Consider the following 14,650-nt stretch of genomic DNA (forward strand, 5'->3'; position numbering starts at 1 on the left):
GGGGGAAAAATATCGACAAGTCGATGAACATCATTTACAGATATATTGGGTAAATGCCCGAGACATCTATAGAAATGTAAATCGCCGCTTTATTTATTTATTTGCTTAACTTGTTTTGGACCGTAAACAGGGCGCGAATAGGACACCGGAAACAAAGCTCCCCACAGGAGTTTCCGCACCGGAAGTAGCATATGCTAACGTGCACATAGTCAATTATACCTCTTCCCATTTCTCTTATTATTAAATCTATTAAAGCCGTTTTAGGTGTTGGAAAATGTAAAGTGAGCACCCTTGACTCCACTGAACAGTTTCGCACCCTACTTTTTAAAAACACAATTTAATTAGATTTCTCTTAAATGCGCATACATATAGACTGCATAGACCATATAAGAGAATTATTAGGACACATTTTGTGCTTCAGAAACTCTAGCAGAGGTTTCCACGTATCTTCAAATGCTACTTCTTTCACTCTGATTGTATAAGTTGGGTTTTTTTTTTTCTATGTAACACAACCCCTTTTTTCAACACATGAACTGAAGGCACTTTTTCCATTTTTGTCCCTGATAAGACTTTGATCCTCCTGGCCTGCAGGAGTCCAAAGTCAATTAGAGTGATCGTTTTAAGTTCACAGTAGCATTATTTGGATATGTATATAGCCGAAAATGCATTTTTGCTTCACAGGGTATCTGCATGCCCCAAGATATCAGATGAAGTCTGAACAGTCTTCCAGTATTTTTTTAGTACCCTTTGAAAACCCATATCTTTTGACCTTTTCTATAATGTGTCTGGTATGCTGTGGGTCAAACAACTGAGCTTTTCTGGGTTGATGTCAGTATAGCGATTTCTATTGTGGCTAACAAGAAGAACAAGAAGTAAAGGAACTGATTCATTTGAGACTTTCTGACATTTGACCTTTTTTATATTTTCAAGATGTGATCCTGGTGGTGGAAATGCTAGAGGCTTATATTTGAACTATATTTGAAATAAATTGTATTGACTGTAGCTTGTAAAGAAATGTCTTTTAGGAATGTCCTATAGTTTGACAGTATTTTTCAATATAAAACATACTAATGTGGCCACAAGGTGGTGTGGGCCTACAGTCTCACTTTTGTAAGCACACAAACACCACAGAACTATTTATTCTACTATATTACAATGTAACATGTTTATTTGGCCATTGCAAATGACTTATAATACAGTATATGCATTCCTTTTCCATTGAAAGTGTTCATTTATATTAAAAAACATCATTTTTAAGTAAGTAAAGGCATCCTGAGTGCTACAGAACAGAGCCTTGGGATTTTGTATGTATTACTACTCAGTCATTATGATTCATCATTGTATTAGCAATTATGTTAGCATTGCTGAAAAACAAAGTTTTTCTTGATGCTCAAATTTTAATCGTACGACTTTAAGTCACATAGAAAAACTGAAATCAAGGCCCGCACACTACCAAACAAAACTAAACTGGCATCCCTTCTTTGTAGAACAGAGACCCATTCATGGTGTTTGAGTAAAAACACAACTATTATGTTCCCAAATTTTGGGGCTTTCACTCGGGCTTAAAATCTGAATGCACCAGCTGCAGCTGAGAGAGGCTCGATACTATTAAGCACCCCCTCTAATGTGGAGAGGGATGTGTTTCATTGCCTTGTCTTGTACAACTCAGTGAGTGCATCTACAGCTGAAAGAACTACATTAAAATTAGATTTTACTTTCCCTCATCTGTCTGTGCAAATGTTTTGGCAGGTAGGCTTTATGCAATGAGAGAGAGGGAGAGCGTTCAATTTTAATCACCAGATTGATTCTTTTTTTTTTTCTTCCTTGAAAGTTTTCATTGCAGACAAAAGTGTCTGGAGTGCAAAATCCAATTTGCAGGCAGGATGTTTTATAGCTGCTCGCTCAAGAAAGGTCACCGTGGTTTTTAAAGCTCTATCTGCTTCGCTTGCAGTTCTTATCTGGCTGCCCGGTGGCTGTTCCTTCCTGACAAATCTAGGTCTGGTTTGCAGGTAAAATGCTCATCTGATCAGGAAAGAAAATCTAATAAATTTAAAAAATATATACATTTTTAATGCATCATGAAATGTGTTGTGCATGGAATGAACTAAAGAAGTAAAGGAACAAATGACAGAGTCCTTTGATAAAACCCAGAAAAAAAGATGGAGGGGTGGGGGTGTGACAAGCCCAAAATAAATGTGACATCATTTAATTGACATTTATCACAGACTAGAGACATAGAGGGGTAAAATTTATGTAGCATGACCTTAAAATAATGAAAACAGTGAATCACTTTAAACTGAATTAACCAGTGGCTGCTGTATTATTGAACAACTCTTAATATAAGACTTTGCAGTCCTTCACATTTCATTCTTTTTTCAAGCCTCCATAAAAGATAAAAGCATGGAATATGAATCACAAATATGGGGAAAAACTGTACTGTTTGGTACTAGAAAAAACACTAGTACCACAGCTTCATTCACAAAATGAAAAGTAGCATATAACAGAGTAAGTTGCGTATCCACACCTTGTATCAAAAGTGTTGTCTAGCAATGGTGTGGTAAGTAATCAAACTACAAGAGAATTTATCAAATGTATATTTAATTTGAATAAGAATCTAGCGAACTTCTGAGATCATAACTATTACTTACCAATTGTAAGATATTAAGAGAGCAACAGCGAGTGACACATGTTTTTTTCACCGGCTGTATTTCAGGCTGGGGGGGTGAGCTGACTTACTCATGGTCTGGAGAGCCCAATTATATCAATTATTCATTAAGGTAACAAGCAGATCACTGGCATACAGCATAATACGACAACCTGATGGTCTTACATAATCTTATTTGTTATAAGAGAAGATTTAGCATAGTGATGGATCATTTAATTCCCATTCACCAAAATAAATCCAAACCTCTTTGGGAGTTTCCAGTAAAATAGGCCATTCAGTGAAATCAAATGCTTTGTGGGTATCTAGTCAAAGTACAGCATATTCAGGCTTTGAAAGACTACATACTTTGTTGCTTAAAGCTACTTTTATCTAAAAAACTAGGTGGAATGTAGCCAGTTGTTACTGGACAGAGTTGATCATGGCCTGGAAAATCCTTTCTCTTTTTTTTTTTTTTTTTTTTTTTTTTTTTTTTTTTTTTTTTTTTTTTGCCTGTCCCGTTTGGCTCTTTTGCCATCAGAATTATTGTCTAAAGGCGAAGAAAGATGCCCAACGGTTTTTCTTTACCAAATTGACCATCCCAGCTTTGCCGTAATGGTCCATTTGATTCACCTTTTATTCTTTATTTTATTTTCACTTGCTGAATACGGGACAGATTTGACTGGGGGAAAGAAAAGGGAGAAAGAAAGAGGGAAAGAAAGACAGTTGAGAAGAGGGACGGGGGAGAAGGGCAAAAAACAAAAACCAACAGAATAAGCAGAAGAAAAAAAATAAATAAATAAAAAAATAAATACATATATCGATCACCTGGATCACCTGTTGAGAAAGAAAAAAGAAAACAAGCAGAAGAAAACGAGAGTAATACAATAAACCACATCACAATGATATATGGGAATATGAAAATATTAAACATTATTGTGCAGCACGTAAGATCGACAGCACAGTGTGCATTGAGGTAGGAGCCAAAAAGGGTGTAGTTTGTGTGTGTGATCACCCGTGTGTACACCTGTGAGCATGGACGCGCTTGTTTTCTTAAAAGGTTCCCTCATGTAATGATCTGCTAGAGGGTGTGGGGGGCCACTGCCCCGTCCTCCAGGGCATGAAGCAGGTATGGAGGAGATCAAAACTCCAGACATCCAGAGGCCCCCAGAACACAAGAGACCAAGGAAGACCAACAGAGGGGCAGCCGCGCCACTGTCCCAGAAAGAGCTGAGGAGAGTCCCAGATGAGGGGTCACCCAGCAGCCACGGAGCAGAAGCCAGGGGGGGCTGCAGTGACGTGCCCGTGAGCTCCGCCGGCAGCCAGCTGTGCCTGAGTGACCGAGCCCCAGGCCGAGAGGCCGGGGGCACCCCACCTCCGAGGTGGCCCAAGCGAGCCCCAGGCTCCAGGCCCCGATAAGCAGCCGCCAAGGAGTGAGCCGGTGTGTACCCGGACGCCCACCCCCGGACACAAAGAACCACCAACGCACCGATGTCTGAGGGAGTCCGCCCCCGGCAGGGGAAGTGGTGGGGGGAGATAGGCCTCCAAACCTTGGAGGGCCTGAGCTGTCCTCAGAGAGGTGGCATCTGATACCCAACCTGACATATAGACACAGACATACAGGCACACACAGATACAAACATCCATTCCCACCCTCATGCTCTCATATGCACTTACTCCACACTCAACCAACGTGGAGACAGACATAAAGAGACGCTGTACACACAATCACACTCCCCAAGCGTACTCTACGAACCGGGTCTAGGTACCCTTGCCCCTGGAGGGGGGAACTGCACCCAGACCCAGGTTGTGTTACCCTTTTCCCTGCGGTGGGGAGAAGCAGACCGCCCCGACTCCGCAGCAGCAGGGAGGCCCCACATTCCGGATCCCAGTCGGACGGCCAACTCCTCCTCCTAGCCCCCCTGCTCCAGCAGGAAGCAGAGAACGAGGGTGAGAGAAGACTCCTAACCTCCCTCCACCCGCTCATTGTAGTGTTGATGTATGTGTGTTCTAAGGTGCATTTAAAACCCAGGAGGGCATGGAGCTACCTGCCAGAGAGCAGCAGGTAAGCGCATAGTCCCTCCTGCTAGCCCTCAATGTCTACGTGTATTTAAAATTGAGAGGTGGGCAACGACGCCGGGGGTGAGGTGTACACCCTGATGGTAATTGGGATTCCGTGTAGCGTGCCCACCCCCAAGATCCTATATGTATGTGTAATGAGAGTGTGAGTAATGTGAATGTCTAAGTTGCGGGATAAAATTGAGGCAGAGGCAGCCAGAAGGGGACAGAGGGGGGGGGGGGTTACCTCCTCTGCACCCTGGTGACACACCCCTACTCCAAGGCCCTGCATGTGTGGGTGGTTGTGGTGGAGCGGGAAGAGGGAGGCAGCTGGAGATGGGGAGGGAAGGAAGGGAGGGGCAAGTGACCCCTCCCTGGGGCCAGCTCCCCCGCTGACCCCAGTAGGCACCCCCATACTCCGCGACCCGCCAGGGAAGGGGGGCCCAGGCCCATCCGAACCGGGGACCAGTGCAGCGGCGCCGCCCGGCCCCACAGAGCCCGGGGCAGTCCACCCAACCCCACAACAGAGAAAACTACACCCACCCCATCATCCACTCATCTTCCAGACTACATAAGACAATAGACGCCCAGGCTGAGATCTTCCTCCACCTCTCCTGTATCTCCCCCTCTTGCAGAGAGAGTTCCTGAGAGAGGAAAGCTCCTGCAAGATGTGACAACCCCCCCCCCACCAGTTGAAGAGCCCCCCAGGTGGCTCGGCGCACCGGCGGCACCCTGCGCCAGTGGCGGGCCCCCATATACCCACCGGCCCACAACCCCGGCAACACACCAACCAGGACCCAGGCCCCCGAGGCCCGGCCAGGGCCCCAGGCCAGAGCCGGAGCGCCCCCAGAACCTCACGCCCGTCCCGGACCCACCCAGGGGCAGCCAGGCTACCAGGTCAGTAACCCCCGTCCGTCAGCACAGACCCTCCCCTAGCCCCGCTGCACGTAGCCACGAGGAAGCCGTCACCTAAGAGCCAACAGAGCCCCTAATTGGCCATGACCGCTACCCCGGGTTGAGCCCCCCAAGGAAGATGCTCCCGGGGAACCGCCTGACGCCCTAAGCCCGACCCTACCCCCACACCAATCACAACAGTGAAGGCGAGACCAAAATATGACCCCCCACCCCCACTAGGTGATGGAGGTGATCAAAGGAGTCCAGAGCAATTGATCTGATGTGGTGGCAGAGGCTGTATCAAGACTAATGTAATCTAATAGATAATTTCTATATTGGTTAGAATTAAGATTGTTTTTATTTTTCCAGTTCATGAGGACTGTTTTCTTGGCTATGCATAGGGCAGTGAAAACCATATGGGCTATATTCTTTTCTGAAGTGACATTATCTAAGCTGCCCAACAAACACACTAAGGGGGAAGTTGGAATGTTACATTTCAGACACTTTGATAAGTCTTCACATATCTCGCGCCAAAACTTCTGAACTGGTGGACAGAACCAAAGAGCGTGGATATAATTGTCCGGTGAATTGGTTTGGCAGTGTGAGCAGTTGTTGGTAGATGCAAAGCCCATCTTGAACATCCGATGACCTGTATAGTGCACTCTATGTAGTATTTTGTATTGAATTAATTGAAGACTGGGATTTCTGATTAGATGAAAGGTTTTTAAGCAAATCTGAGACCAGAAGTTTTGGTCTAAGTTAACTGATAAATCCGCTTCCCATTTTGCAATAGGAAGTGATATTGATTCATCTGTTTTAGAAAGCATTCTGTACATTTTGGATAGTAATTTGGGGGTTTTAAGAGTAAAAAATTGAACCACACTTGGTGGTGTTTGTAGTTCAACTTGACCCAGTTTAAATTTCTTTTTTATTATGGATTTAATTTGTTGATATTCTAAAAATCTTTTCTTGTTGATCCCATATTGTGTAACTAGTCTGTCAAATGAAATAAATTCTGTTCCTTCTAGTATATGTTCTACATATTTGATTCCTTTACCATTCCAATCTGAAAAGTTTATCATATTATTGTTTTGTAATATGTCAGGGTTGTTCCAGATAGGTGTACGTTTGCATGGGATTAATGAAGACTCCGTCAATTTTAGAAACTCCCACCATGCTGTCAGAGAAGAGCTGATGTTGATGCTTTTGAAGCATTCATGTCGTTGGATGTTTGAGCTGATAAATGGTAGATCTGAAATCTCTAGATTATTGCAAAGTGCTTGTTCTACATCTAGCCAAGGTTCATCTAAGAGGGTATGTTTTAGCCATCCTGAGATAAACTGAAGCCTGTTGGCTAAGAAGTAGTGCTGAAAGTTCGGTAGTTCTAATCCTCCTTTATCCTTGGTTTTTTGTAGTGTTTTTAAGCTTATACGTGGGGGCTTATTTTTCCAAAGGAATTTGGACATATATGAATCTAGAGATCTGAACCAATCTTGCGGCGGTTTAGTTGGGATCATTGAGAATAAATAATTTATTTTTGGTAATACCATCATTTTTATAGCAGCAACCCTTCCCATGAGTGATATGGGTAGACATTTCCATCTAGCCAGATCACCTTCTACTTTCTTTAAAAGTGGGGTATGGTTTAATTTAGTTAGATCTGCAAGCTTGGGAGAAACATTAATACCTAAATATTTTATATTTCCCGATTGCAGTGGAGTAGAAGAGGAATTATGGAAGCAGCAATTAATAGGAAGGACTGTAGATTTTGACCAGTTAATTGAGTAATCTGATATTCTTGCAAAAGAGTTTATCAATTCAATCACCCCAGAGATATTGGTTTGTGAATTTTGGAGAAAGAGTAACACATCATCAGCATAAAGGCTGATTTTATGTTCTACGTTCTTGCATTTTATGCCCTTAATTGCTGAATTCTGTCTAATTGCTGCTGCTAGTGGTTCGATAAAAATTGCAAACAGTGAAGGGGAGAGTGGGCATCCCTGCCTGGTGCCCCTCAGGAGACATAAGCTGGAGGATGTCTGGTCATTTGTTCTGACACAAGCTGTTGGGGAATTATATAATATTTTTAACCAGTTGATGAAAGAAGATCCAAAACCAAATTTGTGTAAAGTTGCAAATAGAAATTTCCAGTTAACTCTGTCAAACGCTTTTTCTGCATCTAAGGAAAATATTGTAGTTTCAAGGTTTTTACTGTATGAGTAGTCTATCAAATTAAGTAATCTACGTGTATTTGTTGATGAGTGCCTACCTTTTATGAAACCAGTTTGGTCAGGATGAATTAAGAGGGGGGTTATTTTCTCTAGTCTCTTCGAGAGAGCTTTGCAGATTATTTTGAGGTCTACATTAATAAGGGATATTGGACGATAGCTTGAGGGATATACAGGGTCTTTGCCTGGTTTTAGCAGGAGATTAATGTTTGCAGAATTCATATTTGATGGAAGTCTGCCCTTTTCTTTGATTTCTAACAACGTTCTGTAAAAAACTGGTGCTAGAATCGTCCAGAATTCTTTGTAGAATTCTGCAGGAAAGCCGTCTGGACCTGGAGCCTTATTATTGGACATATTTATCAGGGCTTCCTGGAGTTCACCTGATGTCAGTGGCGAATCCAGTGCCATTGCTTGAGAGTCTAATAATTTTGGGAGAGTTATGTTGTCTAAAAATTGATCAATTTCCTTTTTAGATGGGTTTATTTGTGGTGAATACAACGTTTTATAGAAATCCCTGAAAATGTTGTTTATTTGTTTCGGTTCATATATTGTGTTCCCAGATGAATCTTGAACAGCACATATAGTTGTTTTTTCTTTATTTATTTTTAACTGGTTTGCTAGAAATTTACCGGATTTATTACTATGTTCATAATTTTGTAAGCGTAGTCTTTGTACTAAGAATTTTGTTTTTCTATCAATTATCTCATTTAATTCTAGTTTTGTTTTGCGTATTTTGTTCAATGTTTCCTGATCTTGGTGGGACGTGTAGGCTTCTTCTAGTGATTTGATGTTTTTTTCTAATTCCTGAATATTTTTGTTTTCTTTTTTCTTTTTATGTGATGAGAAAGAAATTATTTTACCTCTCATCACAGCTTTCCCTGCTTCCCATAAAACAGAAGCTGATGTTCCGGGAGTGTCATTAAAGTCTAAATATGAAGTCCACTCTTTTTTAAAATATTTAATAAAGTCTTCATCTTTAAGCAGTGATGTATTAAATCTCCAGTTTTTACTTGGCATAGTATTATTCTTGTGCATTAGTGTTAAAGATACAGGAGCATGATCGCTGACAACTATAGGGTGAATCTCAGTGTCTGAAACGTCACTCAGCAGTGAGCTGCTGACCAAAAAATAATCTAGACGAGAGTAGGAGTGATAAACATGTGAAAAAAAAGTATATTCCTTACTGGTGGGGTGAAGGGAGTACATTATTAATGCATCATGAAATGTGTTGTGCATGGAATGAACTAAAGAAGTAAAGGAACAAATGACAGAGTCCTTTGATAAAACCCAGAAAAAAAGATGGAGGGGTGGGGGTGTGACAAGCCCAAAATAAATGTGACATCATTTAATTGACATTTATCACAGACTAGAGACATAGAGGGGTAAAATTTATGTAGCATGACCTTAAAATAATGAAAACAGTGAATCACTTTAAACTGAATTAACCAGTGGCTGCTGTATTATTGAACAACTCTTAATATAAGACTTTGCAGTCCTTCACATTTCATTCTTTTTTCAAGCCTCCATAAAAGATAAAAGCATGGAATATGAATCACAAATATGGGGAAAAACTGTACTGTTTGGTACTAGAAAAAACACTAGTACCACAGCTTCATTCACAAAATGAAAAGTAGCATATAACAGAGTAAGTTGCGTATCCACACCTTGTATCAAAAGTGTTGTCTAGCAATGGTGTGGTAAGTAATCAAACTACAAGAGAATTTATCAAATGTATATTTAATTTGAATAAGAATCTAGCGAACTTCTGAGATCATAACTATTACTTACCAATTGTAAGATATTAAGAGAGCAACAGCGAGTGACACATGTTTTTTTCACCGGCTGTATTTCAGGCTGGGGGGGTGAGCTGACTTACTCATGGTCTGGAGAGCCCAATTATATCAATTATTCATTAAGGTAACAAGCAGATCACTGGCATACAGCATAATACGACAACCTGATGGTCTTACATAATCTTATTTGTTATAAGAGAAGATTTAGCATAGTGATGGATCATTTAATTCCCATTCACCAAAATAAATCCAAACCTCTTTGGGAGTTTCCAGTAAAATAGGCCATTCAGTGAAATCAAATGCTTTGTGGGTATCTAGTCAAAGTACAGCATATTCAGGCTTTGAAAGACTACATACTTTGTTGCTTAAAGCTACTTTTATCTAAAAAACTAGGTGGAATGTAGCCAGTTGTTACTGGACAGAGTTGATCATGGCCTGGAAAATCCTTTCTCAAGAAACAACAGAAACTTGGATGGTCGTTCTCTTTTCTCATGTAGTCCAGTTGTTGTGCAGTCATCCTAATGTAGCATTCATGACTTTGCTGCTCACAAATAAAGCATTCAAGGCTATTGCCAGCAGTACTCTCGTTCCTTTACAGACAAGGGAGAAGACAAAAGGGGAGGGAGGCCACACTTCTCTGAGAGAGGATATTTCTAGAGCTGACCCATTTAAACAGCCCAGAGAAGCTGCAAAGCACAGGTGCATCTGCATTGGTTAGAACCAGAATGTGTAATTACATACATTAAAAATGCTGTTTATTCACAAACTGAAGCAAGTGTCAAAGCTGATTTTGCACACGTCATTTGATAGGCTTGCTAAGCAGGATTTGAATGGAAACAGTTTGAGACACCGGGCTCAAATAACAAGTAAAAGATTCAGTACAAAATGCATACAGCAAATGTCCTCAGTCATTCTTTTATGAGGGAAAAAAGAAAAGAAAATGTGGTGTCAGTTTAGGATTTGAATGCGTTATTCAGCACTCAAATGGGAAACAGTGGCTGATGATTATACGTAATCTACAGCCTCGCACAATTAGTGCAACCCAGTACTACTTTGCATTGTACTGATGTGGGGTAGAGGGTGAATGACATCCATATTTAGAAGGTCCTCATTGATTCTTCCTAACAGAGGCACAAAAGATTTGTTGTCTGTCCTGTCTTGAATAGCTGGACCTTAATGACAGTTCTGCATCATAAAACCGCCTGCTGACCTTAATCAGCATTTGGAAATCTCTTGAAACTCTGAGCTAACAGTTTGCATTCGGTTTCTGCAGGTTGCATGAAAATATCTGAGTCAGGTTATCAGGCGCTTTTGCATGGAAACACGCTGTTTCTATGCAAGGCCTGAATGTGTTTTCCCTTAAAAAAAAACACACACACACATGACTTGGATGATTTCTTAGCCAAAATGGCAGATGATGAAGGATGAGTGAGGAGTGTGCTATGAAGATTTAATTAAGTCTCACCATGGGATGTCTTAGTGTGACTCCAGAGGCGAGGACAGAGGAGTTTGTGTTTGCTCAGTGCAGCTGTGAATAACATCTACACTATTCTTACTTTGACCTACATGTACTGAGAGGAGGATCTGAGAATATGCCCACATGAGTGCAGGTCTTTCATCACGTCTTATTTTTACCAGGAGGCTGCCAGAGGGGTCTCCTTATGGCGAACCTTATTTTAACTTTAAGCTGTCAATCTCTGCTGGAGATAATCTGGGATGTAAGAGGCATCCGCGTCGCATCTCTCTACCAAATGTACAGTCGACATAAAGCTGCGCTGCCAAATCCCGGCTGTGGTGCATTTGCAGATTGTTGCAGGGTTACAAGCACATTTTCACCTCAGTTTATCTTAAAATTGAGACATAGATTTTGATCGTCTCTGTGGAAGACTCCCAACAGCACTTTTCTTCATTCCCTTTGAAATGAATTCAGTCTCTTTTGCTCCTACTCAGTGTGCGTTACCATGGATACCGCTCCCAAATGGTTTGGCTTGTACATGAATTTGTTTATAAGTGTTACTTGGAGTGGATTGTTCTTTTTCTGTGCACCCAGGGTAAACATAGTTTCCTGATTAAGCACAGGACAAGTGCACGTAATTCCATTGTTATTACTTTATTCTCTTCTGTGGGACTAAACTAATAATTTGATGTTTGCTTCAGGGAGTGATCAGGAAATTACTTAATTTTTGCAACTTCTGTAACGTGAAGCATGAGCTACCCGCAGACACCGAGTGCTTGCGGCAGTTCTTCTTCTCTCTGCGATCTTCTGCATATGATTTAATCTGATTCACTTTGAATCAAAACTCTGCGGATTGTACAGCATCCTACTGAGCCAAAGGAGCATCCAAATACCTCACACAGCTGCTTCTAAATCCTAATGGAGCATGCTTCCTGAGAGGCGAACACCCTGTATGGATTTGCACAACTGTAAATGATGTCTGGGGTAAGACGGCTGGAGAGAGAGGACTGAGTGGTTTAATTTCTTGAGGACTTAATCTGGGTTTTGGAATTAAGGGAAGACTGGAAGCATCTCCCAGCGAAGCTTCAGATTTATCACTGCCACACTTCACTCTCTGAATATAAGTCCACTGAATTAAAATCAGCTAGGGATGCCCCTACAGAAGTAAACAATAAATGTGAGGTTTAAAAATAAAATATCAAGTAAATAATGCACATATGAAAATATTGTAAGTAACTGAGGGATTATTCTTTTTATGTTCTTTTGTACATATATGGTTACAGACGCTTGTTGCCTTCATGCACTTTTCAGTTTCATTTATTTTCTTAAAAAAAGACAACACACGATAATCCACATTGATTTTGCTGGTAGGGTTATTACTGATAGATATTTTGTAATTTAGATATTGGGAAAATATCTTTAACATAAACTCTTTGGACCACAGTGTGAAAATCTGATAACATGACTGCCCTAATGATGATATTTCTGAAGGAACTGAAGTACTCACCACATTCAGTCAAACACATCCAAAAGGTCTAATTCTGGCTCTGTAAAATATTCAGCACTGCAGTGGATGGTTAATATCCCTAGCGACCCTGGTGATTTCCCTGGGGTTTCTTCTTTTAACATGGCTGCCTTACCATGTCAGTCTAATGTGTTTTTCTTGTTTTGTCAGACATATAATTACAGGCCAGAAAAGAAGCTCAGTTCCTTTCTATTAGCCTGCCACGGTCGGAGCTGGAATTTGTAAGCGATGGGGCCTGACTGTGTGTGTGCACCTCCACATCTCTTATGTAATTTTCTCCAATGGGAACATGGAGATGAGAACTAAAAGTTTGCAGAGTCACTTAATATTCCATAGAATTAACTAGAGAGAGCTGCAGGGCTGAAGGGTGTTTACCGTATTGAAACAACCTTCAAGTATTGAAGCTTGTTTAAGCAGTCGAAGCAGAGTGAAGCAGAGTGAAGCAGTGATCTACGGTGGTGAAAGCCTGACGGATCCCTGTCAGAGAAGTCTCTAATCAACAGAAAGCCACTTATTTCCTCTCTGTTAGAGTCTACAAGGTGCCTAAGACACCTGCTATCACCAAGCTGACAGACACTTATGCATGGTAACCAACAGCTGACACAAACTGATGCCAGTGTACTCTGAGAGAGAAAGAGAGAGAGAGAGAGAGAGAGAGTGAGTCACACATACTCGGATAGATCCCACTCTCAGGAATGCTGGATGCCACAATGTGAGATCCACTGTATTCTGAATCATATCTCGTACACGTGGTATCTCACAGATGGAGTCCCAGTTAGATGTGTGTTTTGTAACCAGTGAGCAGGCAGGAAAAAAGAGATAATAATAAGAAGAAAACTGGTCACTCCAGTGTGCTCAAGCAGAAAGCTGCTTCTCCTGTAACAAAATGAGATCTGTCAGAGGTAAGTATTATTGCATTCTTCTGCCTGATCAGCACAGTTTGTCTGTAGTGATTTCTATCTGCTGTGAGAGTGCTTCAGTAAGCAGTTCTGCTGCGCCAGTCACATGCTTTGGGCTGGGGCTCACAGCCAGCTGTCCCCATCATCAGTTCAGACAATGCAGAAGATGTGACGACGTGAGACTTTGGGGCAGATGCGAGTAGCAGCGGGCGGGCTAAGAAAAGCGTGACTAATCCAATTCAATTCAATTTTATTTATACAGCGCCAAATCACAATAACAGTTGGCTCAAGACACTTTATATTGTTAGGTCAAACATTGAAACAACTCACTATGAACAAGCACTTGATGACAGTGGGAAGGAGAAACTCCCTTTTAACGGGAAGAACACATAGGGAGTGAAAGGGGTGAGTGAAGAAGAAACACTCAGAGCATCATGGGAAGCCACCAGCAGACTAAGATTTATTGTGGTGTGACTAAGTGAGGATTCAGGGTCACCTGATCCAGGCATCATTATAAGATTTATCAAAAAGGAAAGTCTTAAGTCTAATATTAAAAGTAGAGCGGATGCCTGCAGCAGATCTAAAATCAATAGAGGACATTTGACTGGATCAAGGCATTACCAAGAAACTCCCGATAATAAAGTAGAAACTAGGCTGCAATAATTTTTAATTAGAGGATTTGTGACTTTATAGAAATGCGGTTTTTCACATTCACAGGGTTGACATTTGCAGAATAAGGCCGGTCAAATGCTATTACCTGATGCCACCCTGTACCATACATTCTAACGGACTGAATACCTGAAAGCTATCTGAAAATGTCACCTTGGGGTTTAAAAAATTACAGGGGACGTTTTTCACTATTTTCCCTAAACAACAAGGCGATTAAGAAAGAAATAAAAAAAAAAAGTCAGTTGTCCCAATTACAGGACTATTTTTTCTCTACCTCATGACCATCAATATGAGAGGAGCAACAGAAGTTACGTCAAGAACCACGGGAAATCCAAGTTGATCTTAAACTACGTCTGAAAACTTTGTACAAATGTAGATGTCATCTCTGCTTTCCCTCCAAGATGAGCATCAGTGACTGCAGAGCGCAGAAACCCCCGGAAATGCCCCTGCAAAGGTCTTTAAGGGACTCAGATACGCAGCGACACCG

The sequence above is a fragment of the Neolamprologus multifasciatus genome, chromosome 12, assembly GCF_963576455.1.
Source record: "Neolamprologus multifasciatus chromosome 12, fNeoMul1.2, whole genome shotgun sequence".
NCBI classification, from domain to species: domain Eukaryota; kingdom Metazoa; phylum Chordata; class Actinopteri; order Cichliformes; family Cichlidae; genus Neolamprologus; species Neolamprologus multifasciatus.